The sequence below is a fragment of the Phyllobates terribilis genome, unplaced genomic scaffold (genome assembly GCF_046119375.1).
Source record: "Phyllobates terribilis strain yellow unplaced genomic scaffold, ASM4611937v1 Scaffold_4595__1_contigs__length_59095, whole genome shotgun sequence".
NCBI lineage: Eukaryota > Metazoa > Chordata > Amphibia > Anura > Dendrobatidae > Phyllobates > Phyllobates terribilis.
This window is the reverse complement of record NW_027367346.1, coordinates 12,341-18,510: the sequence shown is the minus strand read 5'-3', so window position 1 is coordinate 18,510 and position 6,170 is coordinate 12,341.

Sequence of the window (6,170 nt, the reverse complement as noted above, 5' to 3'; positions counted from 1 at the left end):
CTCATATAGAGTGACCCTTTCCCTTACATTTGAAACATTCTATACTACTAGATCTAGAAGTAGAAGAGGGGTTAGGAATATTCCCTTTTAGGTCCTTGATATGGTGTGGGGGCTGCCCTAGGAGGGTGGGCCGATCCAGCTGGCTCCCTCCTTGATCCACCTTGCTCATATGAGGGGTTCCTCGGCAGCTCACGACCATAGGTATTGGATGGACGGACATTGCTAGGCCAAGTGTTGGAAGACGGACTCGGCTTGCTACGATGATTTCGGAGTTTGAACTTCGTCTCCACCTTAATGGATAAGTGTAGGATCCCCATGATTCTATTATAAAGGTGGAAATTAACCTCTTTAGACAAAAGAGGATTAAGGATTCGAAGATACTTGCCATTGTCGACTCTTCATCTTTAACAACGCTTGCCTTGGACATTGCCATTTGCATGGCATTGAATGTTTCCTCCGCACTCATGGAAACTTTCTTGAGGTTTTCAAGCTTTTGTCGGAGGTCTCGAGTGTGGTGTGGAGGCACAAAATGAGTCCTCATGAGAGCCTTCATTTGCTCCCAAGAAACCACATCCGGGTCTAGTGCACGCCTCCTATTATTCACCAAGTTGTTCCACCATGTCATGCATACCCATGGAACTCTAAGGCTTCCAATTGGACCTTCTTAAGCTCAGAAAGTTGTGGCATGGCCAGATTTGCTCAATCTTTGTCTCCCATTCCATGTAGACATCCGGATCACACTTTCTTTGAATGGTGGTATCTTGACCTTCACCTTTCCTATACCTTATTGCTTTTGCTCTCGGCCTCCTTGCTCACGTCCTCTTCACTTTGGTACTCCTCTCCATCCGTCATAGTCCATGTCACTGCCTCGGTAATCCTGAAATTCCTTAGCAAATGCATGTCTATTGTTAGGATAATTAGGAGTAGGGGTGTACTCCCTTTGAACATAGGCCGGGTTAGGGTAAGGGTTCTCGGGCCTAGGGTGTTGGCCGTAGGTTTGAGGGGATGGGGAGGACATTGTGTAGACCGGTGGGGCATAGGATGTGAGTACATGGGTGGATTCGGTGGTTGCCCGGGCAAGGGGTGCGTAGGTTGGCCGCTCATGGCAGCTTGGTAGGCCGTTTGAGTGTTTGCTAAAGCTTACCTATTAAGATGGGTTAGAAGAACCTCCAATCTCAAAGTTTGAGCCTAATTGGGTAGGCGGTGGAGGTAGGGCAGGGCGAGTCTCAACGGCCTCTAACATGGCATTCATCCGGTCTAGGTTGTCGTTCATATTCTTGAACATAGAGACTAAATCCGGTGAATAGGTGATGGGCTCCTTTGCTCCCTTGGGGTGACTGAGACATGATCAAACCGAAACAATGAACCAAGTTAGGTTAGACAATAATAACTCCTCACAAGTATTTCCCAACAATATTTGTTTGTCACACAACTCTCTCTCTATGACTGATAATCATTAGCTTGTTGATGGATCGGCTTGTGTGGATCAAGATGCACCTGAATTGAATGTTAAGAGGTTAAAAACTCCGACTATAGTAGAGTTAGTCAATAAAATGGATTAAACACTTGTATTTGAATAGGAGACTCAAAGTTACTGCAAGAAATTTAATACAACAACAAGTGTTTCCATTAAAGGCAATCTAGACTCAAGAAGGTCAAAAGAGATGTACCTCAACCCGGTGTAGCTTGAACCAGCGAGTGTCAAGTGCAAACCTTGGGAAAAGGTGAGTTTGTGGGGGTTCAGAATGTGTGAGGCTAGGGTATACAAGGCGTGCACACACACAAGGGCTAGGGCTGCAGAGGTGAGACTTGCGCGCTAGGGTTTGGGTGAACGTCAGGGGCTTGCACACGCTAGGATAGGCAGGGCGCTGGGATTAGGTTTTCGTGGGCGATGAGTGTTGTGTTGGTTTTGTCTGGCCTCCTGGTTAAGTAAGTCATATTTCCAATCTGAACCCTCCACATGGTAGCAGTTGTTTGGCCTCTTGGTTAACTAAGTCATCTTCGCTACTTGAGCCACTATCTGTTTGATTGCTTCGAGGGTGGCAGTATTGAGGTTAACTAAAGCAGCTGGGTTAGTGGGCAGTTCGACTCAGCCCATTTGTAGGTTATTTTCTCTTGGTGCTCGTTCACTAGATGGTTTTGTGAACTGGCTCCCGACTCATGATCCTGATTAGCAGTGCTTTGTAATTGGATCTGAGAAGTATTGCTTGGTCCAACACCTCCACGACGAGAATCATCTCTCTTATTCACCATCTAGATGTGGATCAAAGGAATTAGATTGGAATTTTGACATACATCAACTTAGGGGTAATGAAACTTGTATATAAAATCACACAAATCATTACTCAAAGTGAAATTTGTGATTTATTAATACTTGTACCCCCACCAAGACCAGAAAAGAGTTCTCAACATCCAAAGGGAGACTACTGCTCCTTATGTTGTTCTAGAAGGGATCATGGTCTACTACGAGGTATGAATAGGGAAAAATATTAAAGATCATAATCTTTGATCTCTGACAATTGGGTGAGGGGTAGAGAAGTTCCGCTAGAGTTAGACAGTGTTTCAAAAACATAAGTGGAAAGATAAACACTTTTCTTGTCTTCCAATTTAAATTCATTTATCAAGCTCAAATAAATTATATATATACGATTTAAAACGACAAAGATATTTTTATTTATAAACGAATAAATAATTAGTCTATATAATTTTTTTTTAAAAAATTTAAAAAATACTTTTAAAGATCCATAAATTATTATTAGAAATATGCGCGTCGTGGTGGAAAACTATGGGTACGTAATTTTCAAAACCTTTAGCTCTGATACCAAATCTATAACACCCCCAATTCACATGGGAATATTACCGCTGATGACTTCAAACTCTCACGTCCAAAATCACCCAAGCTTATAGCATTTAACAAATACATAACATATATATACATAATATCAAAGTCTTACATAATAAAGCAAAAATCAGTACAATGTGAAATAGCAATACAAATTATATTAGATGAAGACTTGTAAAAATAACAATAAAACATAACTGTTCAGCACCCGGATTGTCAACCTTGATAACGTGAACTTGAAACATTAATTGTCAACTATCGGATTTCTTCGTAACACCTCGGAAGCACCACCTAATGTGTCGTATGTGGACGGAAGACACCAACCAACCATGCAAGGAAAATAGCAGCCGGTTAGTCTAATGAAAGACCATGCAAGTGGGATTTATATGAGGCTCTATGTATTCGTATCTAGTTAAACCCATCGGTTCTCGAATGAAAGCCGATAGCCGAGTGAAACTCCGATACTTCCACCAAATTAGGAAAAGATATGTATTTATATAGCAAAAGAAGATTCCAAAAGAATTGAGTCTTATGGGAAATATTTATAACAAGAGAAGACTCCAAGGGAATTGAGTCTTATGGAAAATATTTATAACAAGAGAAGACTCCAATGGAATTGAGTCTTATGGGAAATATTTATAACAAGAGAAGACTCCAAGAGAATTGAGTCTTATGGGGAATATTTATAGCAATAGAAGACTCCAACGAAATTGAGCCTTATAGGAAATATTTACAACAAGAGAAGACTACAAGGAAATTGAGCCTTATTAGAATTAATTATACCAAGGGAAAACTCCAACGAAATTGAGTCTTATAGGAATAATATATAAATATGTTTATTTGTGTGGGAACATTTTAAGCATTTCACAACAAATTTTTTATAAACAACCTCCCATGAATAATTGGGTCAACGACCAATCTCACCGGTATGTATTGTGCGAATTCAGATTGGAAATATGACTTACTTAACCAGGATGTCAGATAATTTTCTAGGTTGTACTAATTGTCCGGAATACATTAATTAGGCACACGAGTGCTCTTTATCTTTCGTACTTCCAAAACAACTATTACGTTGAAGCTTTTAATAATGTCTCGCAATGAGAATAAAGGGAATAATCCCGATTGTCGGCACTAGCTAAGTGCACCACCACTTATATCCGCATATAAGGGTACGGTCATGACCAAAAGATATTATGGCACATCCTCCTAATACCAAGTTTTAAATAAACAATTAGACCTCGCGAGGTACATAGAGTTCCTACGAATACTCGTTCTAACTATATAATATATCCACAACAATCCACAACAAAGTCCATCTATCACCCTAAGGTAATAATATAATCATAGATATATACAGTATATCCACTATATGCATATAACCTAAAATAACATTTATTTTAGGTTATTAAAATTCCCAACACACAAGAGAATAATATATTATCCCAACTTCATATAATAACTGATTCATTATTAATTAAGACAAATATGGAATAAAAACAATAGATAAGCAAGAGCGAACCGCCACTTGCCTTATATCGGAAGATGTTGATACGTATCAAACGGAGATAAGTTCCTAGTTGATAAGCTTGATTCCAAAAACTTGAATATAATTCGGCAGAACGGATGTTGCTGCACACCTGGGTTCGAACTACTCGTTCAAGACTCAAACGGAGATGGAATCGGACATGGTTGGTACCAGCTTCATATTGAAATGAACTACAATTTAGTATCAAGAAAATCCAGAAAAGATGAATTATATTCTCGGGAAAATGCGAAAACCTTGAACACTTACTAATCACGTCAGAAACAGTTGCTGAATTGCGTAATGAACTTCAAAGAGCTCGTTCAGGGATCAAATAAGAATGAAAATAGACGTGAGTACCATTGGCTTTGTATCAAAACAAAATACAATTTAGAATCAATAAAGATGAACTATAGACTTGAAGAAAAGGGAAAAAATGTGAGCACTGACTATTCACACTAGAAATTAGAGGCTGGGCTGCGCAATGAACTTTGAATATTTCGTTCCGGGGTCAAATGACGATGAAACTGGACGAGACTGTTGTCGTTGGATTCATATCAAGTCGAACTAAAATTTATACTCAAGAATATCATAAAAAGGTTGACGAGAAGTTCATAAATATAGAAAAATAGAAGTGTCTTAAAAATCAGAGTGTAAGGACGACTTACAATCTTCGGAGTTGAATTGATGTCGTTCGGGCACGAAATTGGATGATTCAAGAGTCGAACTCCATTAATTTGAGTATGAGAAATTCAAATTTATGGTGAAAATAAGTAAATAAAGGATCAAACTAGAGCAACTGGGAGGATTTCAGATTCGGGTTCTATGAATAAAATGAGGAGCAAGTTCTTCACTTATAGAAGAATGATGAATATTGATGATTGAATCTGAATAATGAATGACTTTAACTCTCACATGGAAAAAACAAGGAAGAGGATGCAATAGTTGGTCTATGATGACGAGGAGGAGACCTACAAATAGTTGATGGAAATGATGAAGATGGTGATTTACCATAGCTTTCTCAAAGCTGAAAAATTAATTACCCTTCTAGGATAATTTCAACCTTCAATTTAATTCTAGGTCTTTCAAGGTGTTTTTAAAAGTAAGAAAATTCCTTGAAGATTTAATTAAAGTTTAATTTATACACAATTAAGTATCAACTTCATTACTAAGGTATAAAAGAGAGGGTTATTACAATACTACCTCCTTAAGAAAAGTTTCGACCCTAAAACTTGACCGAAAAGAAAGAAAGGGGTCATTACACGTGGTCGTACTCGTACGGTACTTTTAGCGAATATGAGGAGGAGGAGATGCGATAGATGAAGTTATTTTCCGGGTCGTTTTCTAGGAAGACAAACACTTGTTATGCAAACAAGGCAAGACTAAAGGTCTTGACCTCTTTTAATTCGTACACTTCACTAAATTCTATTAATCGGAATATAGCGGAAGTAAGGGTCGAAGCCACATGAGGCATCAACTTATTTAAACTTTATATATAACAAATATATTTAGGAGAAGAAAGGGTTTTGATGGATTAAAACTAACTAATAAAAAAACGAAAAGATGATTTATAAAACTAATTAAAATGATTCTTAGCAAAGCAAATTCAGGTTATTTGGTTGATGAATATCATTGTAATTCCATAAGAACACATAACCTAGCATATGTGACCCTACTCCTATACAACAAGTATCTAGCACCTCAAACCGAACATACTAAACCTAACCAAATTGATTAACTACGACGAAGCCCTATAATTCAAATTAGTGGAAGCACTAATGATAAGCATACCAAGAAATTGGCAGT